Source organism: Zeus faber (genome assembly GCF_960531495.2).
Source record: "Zeus faber genome assembly, chromosome: 2".
NCBI classification, from domain to species: Eukaryota; Metazoa; Chordata; class Actinopteri; order Zeiformes; family Zeidae; genus Zeus; species Zeus faber.
Window position 1 is genome coordinate 52,229,772 of NC_137189.1, and position 11,468 is coordinate 52,241,239.

Consider the following 11,468-nt stretch of genomic DNA (forward strand, 5'->3'; position numbering starts at 1 on the left):
ATCTCAACGTATTTTCAACACCGAGTTTGATTTATAAATAGTAGAAAAAAGTTCAACCGTGGAGTTAAATATTAACCTTAGATAACATGGGGGAAACACAGTTCACTAACGAGATGCAGAACAGCGCTGAACAACAACGATCGATGGTTTCCTTTGATGCAAGCGTCCAAGTGAAGATCCTTCCTCCATATTCCATGTGATGTGAAGTCATAATGTTTTATTGGACATATTTTATCATATTGTTTCATATTTTAACATTAAATCTTTCAAATATTAAAGTATTTGTACTGTAGGAGGCGGAGGAGCCAGGCCTCCTCCTCTCTTCCTTCTCTCCTCTTCTTCTGCTCATTTCCTCGCCCTCCCCCTCGGGGTCAGACAGGGTCAAGTGCCTCCCCCTCCCCACCCCCGTTCAGAGTGTTTGGCCCGAAAATTAAAATATGCATCATTAACAATAATACCATTGAAACCTTGAAGAGAATTGAAAAATAGTTACTGCTGTTCATGGCATCATCAACTGAGGATCCTGTGAACAACTTCAACCCCAAATGACAAAATATCATTGAGAACATTGCACCTGTTTAAACTAAAAACATAGAAAAACAAAAAGCCTCCTGGAGAAATGGAGTGGTTGCTAGGTAGATTAAGAGAGTGTGTCGCCAGGCAGAACAAAAATGGAGAGAGACAAATCTTCAGGTTCATCATGAAATTTACAAGGATAGACTCAATCGATACAACATAGAAATCAAACAGGCCAGAGAGTCTTTATTCTATAAAATCATTAATGAAAATCTCAACAAAAGTTAAGTGCTCTTCTTCAGTGTTGATCTACTTATTAATCCACCATCTACAACTCTGTCAGAGATGCTCTCCACTGGAAAATGTGAGGAGTTCCCTACATTTTTCAATAACAAAATTTTAGCTATCAGACAGAATATTAGTGCCTCAACATTCAGAAATGAACCTTCCCTACAGTTCCCCAGTAATATGACTTGCTGCCATGTCTCACTTCGTCCCCTTCGACATAAAAAGACTGGAGGATATTGTTGGTCAGTTCAGGTCCTCCACCTGCTGCCCGGACCCCCTCCCCACCACAATTTAAAACAGTTTTTAACTGCCTAGCACATGAGGTATTAGACATTTTAAATGGCTCTCTTCAATCAGGTATATTTCCTGCAGCGTTTAAAACAGCTGTCCTTAAACTGCTCCTGAAGAAGAGCAATCTCCATGCAACAGTTATTGCCAACTACAGGCCCATTTCCAACCTGCCTGTCCTCAGCAAAATACTTAAAAAACAGTTTACCTTCAGCTTAACAACTATCTAACCTCAAACAGCCTTTTAGACACCTATCAATATGGCTTTTGACCTCACCATAGCACAGAAACAGCACTTATTAAAGTTATGAACGATCTACACATAAACACTGATGCTAAAAAACGATCTGTTCTTCTGCTCCTGGATCTCAACGCTGCCTTCGACAAGCTGACCATCATATTTTATTAGAGCGATTACAAAAATGGGTCGGCCTATCTGGCCTGGTTCTAAACTGGTTCAGATCCTACCTACAGGACAGGCAGTTCTTTGTGTCGAAAGTGGATATTTTATGTGGAGTGCCCCAAGGTTCGATTCTGGGCCCATTATTGTTTAGCCTTTATATGCTTCCACTGGAGCATATTGTAAAGAAACACAAAATAACCATAATTATGCAGATGATTCACAACTGTACATATCCCTATCTCCTGATGACCTACTCCCCATACACTCCCTCACTCAGTCTATTAATGATATTAATGCATGGATGTCACAGAACTTTTTACAACTGAACAAAGACGAAACAGAAATACTCATCTTTGGTGCAAAGGCTCAACGACAGAAAATTGCAACTCATCTCAGTTCTCTGTCTTTGGACAGCGAAAATAAAGCCAGACATCAGGGGTGCAATCATAGACGGTGATCTTAATTTTAAGAGCCATATCAATCACACCACAAAATCAGCCTTCTATTATCTAAAAAAACATTTCAAAATGAAGAGGCTTCCGGTCAAAAGAAGACTCTGAAAAATTAATACATGCATGCATAACGAGTGGATTAGACTACTGTAATCCCGAAATCAGTTAATCCAAAATGCGGCTGCACGTGTTCTCTCTTGGACTAAAAAGTTTGAACATATCACACCTGTTCTTACATCTCTACATTGTTAAAACTAGAATTGATTTTAAGATTCTGCTACTTATAAAGCTATAAATGGCCTTGCACCTCAGTATATAAAATAAATGCTAATTATCCACGAAGCAGCAGGATTTCTCAGGTCCACAGGCAGTGGTCTTTTAACTGTCCCTTGTACCAACTCGAAAGCAGGAGAGGCTGCTTCTGTTGCCATGCCCCAAGTAAATGTAACACCCTACCGAGGGACTTGAGAGAGGCCCCCACACTGAATACTTTTAAAAGGAGGTTAAAAACCTTGCTGTTCGCTACAGTCTGTGACTGACTTGTGTGTGTGTGTGTGTGTGTGTGTGTGTGTGTGTTCTGTATGCTGTGAGATCTGTTTCGGCACTGACTGTTGTTATGGTTACAAAGACATTTTATATATTTTCTGTGAATGCATTGCATTGATGCAGAATTTGTATTTCTCTGTAAAGCACATTGTGTTGCCCTTTTATTAAATGTGTTTTATAAATAAAGTGTGACATGACTAGACTTGACTTGACTTGGCCCAGACAGGAAGTGACATCACTTCCTGCTCCTGATAAAAGGTTTTAAATCAACATTTTTACATGGGTTAGTGGGTTAATATCTAGACTTCATGTACCAGTGTTAAGGGGTGAAAGCAGGGTGAGAGGCAAGCTAACAGGAGTAGTTCACCAAATGTAAGACTGTAAAAATTAGTCTTAAGTCTTGATTCAAACATTTAAACAGAAGTAGCACCTCTGATTTACACAAGTATCCCAGAGTACTGGGTTTTCTAGAGTACTGGATGTTCCAGAGTCGTGGGGCCCGTAATGAGAATGCTCTGGAGCCTGCAGACTTCACATAAAACCCAGCATGTTGTGAGTGTAAGGCTCCAGATGGTACATAAAGTACCATTAGGTCAGTGAGACAGCAAGGTGCTAGGCTGTCTTGTATTTTATAAGTGAGTAGCAAAACCTTAAATTCACATCTGAGATAAACCGGGAGCCAGTGCAAGGTGGCCAGTATAGACCAAGACAGTCAAATATTGAAGGAATATGGTCAAACCGGTCAAACGGTCAAACGAGTTCTGGTCCAAATTCTTGCTGCAGCGTTTTGTACTGAAGGCTTTTAATACTGGACATGGGAAGGTCAGAGAGCAGCACATTACAGTAATCTAGGCGGGATGTTACAAATGCATGGACTATGGTCTCTGAATCACTCATGGATAGAATGGGTCGTATCTTAGTCAATGTTGCGAAGATGAAAAAAAATGCAGTAATGTTCTTAATATGCAGTTGAAAAGAGAGAGTAAGATCAAATACAACTCCTACATTTTTTTGCTGAGCTACTTTAGGTAATAGTACAGCTATCAAAGTGCAGAATGGTATCCTTGAACAGGTGCCTGTGTGTGGCAGGACTAATAACCAGGCTACCAGGCCAGCAAGAAATTACAAGATATCCACTGTTTGATTTTAGCCAGACGCGCCTCTAGGGTCTGACAATTTCACAGGTTAGTTAGTTCTTAGGGTATGTATAGTTGGGTGTCATCAGCATAGCAATGGAAGTGAATTCCATATATTGCCTATGATATCTCCAAGAGGCAACGTATAGATGCATAGAACAGTAAAGGACCAAGTACTGATCCCTGGGGGACCCCACAGGTAACACTACAATACTCAGAGGTCACATTGCCATGAATCCCACAGTGTGTCCTCTCTGAAACATCCGAACCAGGAAAGTACTAAACCTCTAATGCCAACAAACGTGTCAGGCAATCTAGCAGTAGGCTATGATCAACAGTATCAAAAGCAACGATGAGGTTGAGTAATAGTTCTGCTGAGGAGGTGTTGTGTCCGTTGCTAATAGGAGATCATAACCCACTTTAGTGAGGGCGTCTCAGTGGAGTGGAGCGCTCTCAATCCAGACAGAAATGAGTCAAACAGACCACTGGAGAACATGTGATCAGTAATCTGTTGTGCCATGACTTTTTTCAAGTTGCAAAGATTCTCAGGGTCGAGGTTGGGTTTTATAAGTAAGGGTCTAATCATGACTTTCTTAAAAGCCAAAGGTACAGTGTAGTATATGGCATGTATTATGTAGTATGCACTATGTAGTATGTTCAGTGTAGTATATACGATGTAGCATGCACTATGTTCTATGTACTATGTAGTATGTACTATTTAGTACGCATTATGTACTATGCACTCGGTAGTATGCACGTTGCAGTATGCACTATGTAGAATACACTATGTAGTATCTACAATGTAGTATCTACAATGTAGTATGCACTATGTAGTATGTACTATGTAGTAGGCACTTTGCAGTATGCATTATGCAGTATGCACTATGTCGTATGTACAATGTAGTATGTATAATGTAATATGCACTATGTAGGATGTTCTATGTAGTATGCACTATGTACTCTGCACTCAGTAGTATGCACTTTGCAGTATGCACGAGGTACTATGTACTATGTAACATATACTATGTAGTATGCACCATGTACTATGTACTATGAAGTACATACTATATAGTATGCACTAGGGATGCACCGATCCAATACTCAATATCATACAAAACTGGCCAAAATCCCAAGATCGGATTCTGGAAAAAAAGTCTAATCCGATCTTATCCGTTAGCCCAAACTATCAGGTAAATGCTTAACTAAACCTTAAGCGACATGCCGTGAAGAGAGATGTGTCACAACCTGTCCCATGGCCAGCGCACACTCCTCCAGAGAATAAAGCAGCGAAGATCTGAACGCCATGCTTCCATGTTAACCTGGTGGAGTCCGACACCCCCCACCTGCTGTATCTTAACACTCCAACTAAGAAAAAAATATAGCCGTCACCAGAAAAAACTATAGCCGTCACCAGAAAAAACTATAGCCGTCACCAAAATAAATTCTAAACATAAGGAATAATGGGAAGACATTTTGAAAAATTCACTCACTCTGTTGATACCCTACTTGCTCACAACACCATCCACTCAGAGAGAGAGAGAGAGGCAATTCAAAGTTCCTTACATAAAATTGATTTAGTGTTAGAACAGCAGCATTGTGTGTTCATAACAGCGGCATTGTGTGTTTAGAACAGCAGCATTATGTGTTTAGAACAGCAGCATTGTGTGTTAAGAACAGCATTGTTGTGTTTATAACAGAGACATTATGTGTTTAGAACAGCAGCATTGTGTGAAGAACATCATCAGTCTGTGTTTAGAACAGCAACATTGTGTGATAAGAAAAGCAGCATGGCTGTGTTTAGAATAGCATAATTGTATGTTTAGAATGGCAGCATTGTGTGTTTAGAACAGTAGCATTATGTGTTTAGAAAAGCAGCATTGTGGGTTTGGAACAGCAGCATTGTGGGTTTTGAACAGCAGCATAGTGTGTTAAGAACAGTGGCACTATGTGTTTAGAACAACAGCAGTATGTGTTTAGAACAGCACCGTCTGTGTTAAGAACAGCAACATTGTGTTAAGAACAGCATCAGTCTGTGTTTAGAACAGCAACATTGTGTTAAGAACAGCATCAGTCTGTGTTTAGAACAGCAACATTGTGTTAAGAACAGCATCAGTCTGTGTTTAGAACAGCAACATTGTGTTAAGAACAGCATCAGTCTGTGTTTAGAACAGCAACATTGTGTTAAGAACAGCATCAGTCTGTGTTTAGAACAGCAACATTGTGTTTAGAACAGCACCGTCTGTGTTAAGAACAGCAACATTGTGTTAAGAACAGCATCAGTCTGTGTTTAGAACAGCAACATTGTGTGTTAAGAACAGCAGCATTGTGTGTTAAAAACAGCATTATTGTGTGTTCATAACAGCGACATTATGTTTTTAGAACAGCAGCATTATGTGTTTAGAACAGCAGCATTGTGTGTTAAGAACAGCATTGTTGTGTTTATAACAGAGACATTATGTGTTTAGAACAGCAGCATTGTGTGAAGAACATCATCAGTCTGTGTTTAGAACAGCAACATTGTGTGATAAGAAAAGCAGCATGGCTGTGTTTAGAATAGCATAATTGTATGTTTAGAATGGCAGCATTGTGTGTTTAGAACAGTAGCATTATGTGTTTAGAAAAGCAGCATTGTGGGTTTGGAACAGCAGCATTGTGGGTTTTGAACAGCAGCATAGTGTGTTAAGAACAGTGGCACTATGTGTTTAGAACAACAGCAGTATGTGTTTAGAACAGCACCGTCTGTGTTAAGAACAGCAACATTGTGTTAAGAACAGCATCAGTCTGTGTTTAGAACAGCAACATTGTGTTAAGAACAGCATCAGTCTGTGTTTAGAACAGCAACATTGTGTTAAGAACAGCATCAGTCTGTGTTTAGAACAGCAACATTGTGTTAAGAACAGCATCAGTCTGTGTTTAGAACAGCAACATTGTGTTTAGAACAGCACCGTCTGTGTTAAGAACAGCAACATTGTGTTAAGAACAGCATCAGTCTGTGTTTAGAACAGCAACATTGTGTGTTAAGAACAGCAGCATTGTGTGTTAAAAACAGCATTATTGTGTGTTCATAACAGCGACATTATGTTTTTAGAACAGCAGCATTGTGTGTTTAGAACAACAGCAGTATGTGTTTAGAACAGCAGCATTGTGTGTTTAGAACAGAAGCATTGTGTTAAGAACAGCACCAGTCTGTGTTAAGAACAGCAACATTGTGTTTTAAGAACAGCAGCATGGCTGTGTTTAGAATAGCAGAATTATGTGTTAGAACAGCAGCATTGTGTGTTAAGAACAGCAGCATTGTGTGTTTGGAACAGCGGCATTATGTGTTTAGAACAGCAGCATTGTGTTAAGAACAGCATCAGTCTGTGTTTAGAACAGCAACATTGTGTGTTAAGAACAGCAGCATTGTGTGTTAAAAACAGCATTATTGTGTGTTCATAACAGCGACATTATGTTTTTAGAACAGCAGCATTGTGTGTTTAGAACAGAAGCATTGTGTTAAGAACCGCACCAGTCTGTGTTAAGAACAGCAACATTGTGTTTTAAGAACAGCAGCATGGCTGTGTTTAGAATAGCAGAATTATGTGTTAAGAACAGCAGCATTGTGTTAAGAGCAGCATCAGTCTGTGTTTAGAACAGCAACATTGTGTGTTAAGAACAGCAGCATTGTGTGTTAAAAACAGCATTATTGTGTGTTCATAACAGCGACATTATGTGTTAAGAACAGCAGCATTGTGTTAAGAACAGCACCAGTCTGTGTTAAGAACAGCAACATTGTGTTTTAAGAACAGCAGCATGGCTGTGTTTAGAATAGCAGAATTCTGTGTTTAGAACACAGAATTATGTGTTAGAACAGCAGCATTGTGTGTTCATAACAGCAGCATGGCTGTGTTTAGAATAGCATAATTGTATGTTTAGAAAAGCAGCATTGTGGGTTTAGAACAGCAGCATTTTGGGTTTTGAACAGCAGCATTGTGGGTTTTGAACAGCAGCATTGTGTGTTAAGAACAGCATTATTTTGTGTTTATATGGAACGCTGCTTTTTTGTTGCTGAAGGGGCTCATGCCTGGCCTGCCCCGTGGCGCTAGGACCCCCCCCGACCGAGATCCCGCAGAATGCTATGGACTACATCCCAGACCTCCAAAGCGCACAGGATGGCCCGGACCCCAGAACCCCCACTCTCAACCTCCAGGCAAGACCTTGTCCCACAGGTAGGACCCTCACCCAGCGGATAGGACCCTCATCACCCAGGTAGGACACTCACCCACAAGTAGGACCATAGAACCATCACCCCCACCCCCAAGACAGGACCCACAGTATAATGTTGTTATGTTAGGTTAAGTTATGTTATATTATCATTATAAAGTTATACATTTTGAAGTTGTAAAGTTATAAAGTGGCTCAGAAGGTAGAACGGGTCGTCTAGTAAGCAGAATGTTGCTGGTTCGATCAACGGCTCATCCTGGTAGCGTGCTGATGTGTCCATGAGCAAGACACTTAACCCCCTAACTGCTCCCCGGGCGCCATTATAAGGTGCCCACTGCTCCTATATAGTGAGCTACTAGGATGTAAAATGTACTTTTACTCTGTGCAATGACAATTTGTTCAATGTAATTTAATCTATAGTTATAAATGTATAAAGTTGTAAAGTTATAGAGTTATAATTATAGTCATAGTTATAAAAAAAATTATAACATTGTAGAGTTGAAAAGTTAGATAATAATTATAAAGTTGTAAAGTTGTAATGTTATATTATAATTATTCTTCTTCTTCTTCTTTGCGCTGCTCCCGTTAGGGGTGGCCACAGCAGATCATCTGCCTCCAACACCTTCTGTTCAGCGCATCTTCCTCCCTGACACCAACCACCTGCATGTCCTCACTCAGCACCTCCATCAAGCTTCTCTTTGGCTTCCTCTTTTCCTCTTGCCCGGCAGCTCCACCCTCAGCCTCCTTCTCCCAATGTAACGCTCATCTCTCCTCTACACGTGTCCAAACCATCTCAATCTGGCCTCTCACTTTTCCACCAAACTGTCCAACCTGAGCTGTCCCTCTAATGTCCTCATTCTTAATCCTGTCCATCCTTGTCCCTCCCAATGGAAACCTCTACATTCTCAACTCTGCCACCTCCACTTCATCCACCTGCCTTTTAGTCAGTGCCACCGCCTCTAAACCGAACAACAAGGCTGCTCTCACTACCGTCCTGTACACCTTACCCTTCACTCTGGCTGGAACCCTTCTGTCACACATCACTCCGGACACTCTTCTCCACCCGCTCCACCCTTTCTGTACTCTCTTCTTCACCTACTCCACCCTGTCTGTACTCTCTTCTTCACCTCTCTCCCGCACTCTCCGCTGCTTTGGATGGTCGACCCCAAGTATTTGAACTCATCCGCTTTCTCCACCTCCACTCCTTGCATTCTCAGCTTTTCTCTGCTCTCCCTCCCATTCAGGCACATGTATTGTGTCTTACTCCTGCTGACTTTCATTGCTGTTCTCGCTAATTCATGCCTCTACTTCTCCAGGCTCTCCTCCACCTGCTCCCTACTCTCGCTACAGATCACAATGTCATCCAAGAACATCATAGTCCACAGAGACTCCTGTCTGACTTCATCTGTTAACCTGTCCATCACCACTGCAACAAGAAAGGGCTCAGAGCTGATCCTTGATGCAGTCCCACCTCCACTTTGAAGGCCTTGGTCACGCCTACTGCACACCTTACTACTGTCTGACTGCCCTCATACATATCCTGTACCACTCTTATGTACTTCTCTGCCACCCCCGACTTCCTCATGCAATACCACACTTCCTCTCTCGGCACCCTATCATATGCTTTCTCTAAATCCACAAAGACGCAGTGCAACTCCCTCTGGCCTTCCCTGTACTTTTCCATCAGCATTCTTAAAGCAAACATGGCATCTGTAGTACTCTTTCCTGGCATGAAACCATACTGCTGCTCGCTGATCCCCACCTCTCCTCTTAACCTAGCCCCCCACTACCCTTTCCCATAGCTTCATGCTGTGGCTGATCAACTTTATTCCCCTGTAGTTACTACAACTCTGTACGTCTCCCTACAGGGAGACCTACAGGATTCTTGAAGATGAGTACCAGTACACTTCTTCTCCACTCCTCGGGCATCCTCTCCCTTTCCAGGATGATGTTAAACAGTCTCGTTAGGAACGTCACTGCCATCTCACCTAAACATTTCCATGCTTCCCCAGGTTTGTCATCTGGGCCAACTGCCTTTCCACTCTTCATCTTCTTTAATGCTGTTCTCACCTCATCCTTGCTAATCTGCTGCACTTCTTGATCCACTATCCCCACATCATCCACTCTTCTCTCCCTCTCATTTTCTTCATTCATCAGCTCCTCAAAGTACTCCTCCCACCTTCTCAACACACTCTCCTCACTAGTCAGCACATTCCCATCATTATCCTTCATCACCCTAACCTGCTGTACATCCTTCCTAGCTTGTTTCCTTTGTCTTGCCAATCGGTACAAGTCCTTTTCTCCTTCCTTACTGTCCAACCTCTCATACAACTCTTCGTACGCCTTTTCCTTTTCCTTTTCTTTTGTCACTTCTCTCTTCGCCTTGCGCCGCATCAGCTTGTACTCCTGTCTACTCTCTTCATCTCTCTATCCCATTTCTTCTTCACCAACCTCTTCTGCTCTATGCTCTCCTGTACTTCCTCATTCCACCACCAAGAGTCCTTGTCTTCCTTCCTCTTCCTGCATGATACACAGAGTACCTTCTTGGCCGTCTCCCTCACCACTTCTGCAGTTGTTTCCCAGTCATCGGGTAACTGTTCATTCCCACCTATTACCTGCCTTACCTCTTCCCTAAATTGCATGCAACACTCATCCTTTTTCAACTTCCACCAGTTTATCTTTGGCTCTTCTTTCACTCTCTTCCTCTCCAGAGTCCAGAGTCATCCTACAGACCACCATCTGATGCTGCCTAGCAACACACTCCCCTACCACCACTTTGCAGTCACTAATCTCTTTCAGATTGCCCCTCCTGCATTAGACGTAGTCCACCTGTGTGCACCTTCCTCCACTCTTGTAGGAAACCCTGTGTTCCTCCCTCTTCTTGAAATACATATTCACAACAGCCAATTCCATCCTTTTGGTGAAATCCACCACCATCTGTCCTTCCACATTCCTCTCCTTGACACCTCCACCTCCTTGATACCTACCCATCACCTTCTCATCACCTATGTCTCTGATCCATTGGCCAACAACCACTCTCTCTCCCTTGGGGATGCTCTCCACCACTACATCCAACTTATTAAAGAACTCTTAATTTTCTTCCATCTCACACCCAACTTGGGGAGCATATGCACTGACCACATTCATTATCACACCATCACTTACCAGCTTCATGCTCATCACTCTGTCCGACACTCTGGTCACCTCCAAAACACTCTTGACATATTCTTCCTTCAAGACCATCCCTACCCCCTTTCTCCTGCCATCCACTCCATGGTTTGTACCCGGCTCTGATACTCTTGGCCTTACTCCCCTTCCACCTGGTCTCTTGTACACATAGTACATCTAGCTTCCTTCTCTCCATCATGTCAGCCAGCTCTCTCTCTTTACTCTTCATACTACTCTCCTTCTCTTCTTCCTCTCCTGCTGTCTCCAGACACGCCTGCCCCCTCTTCTTCTTCTTCTTCTTCTTCTTCTTCTCCTTCTTCTTCTTCTTCTTCTTCTTCTTGGGCAGACAGTAGCACAATTTCCACTGGCACCCTGTTGGCGAACGACACCAGTAGCGGTCCTTGTTTACCCAGCCTCCACCGATCCAGTATGGAAATCAGATTTGTTGTCCGTATGTTTGATTTGCAT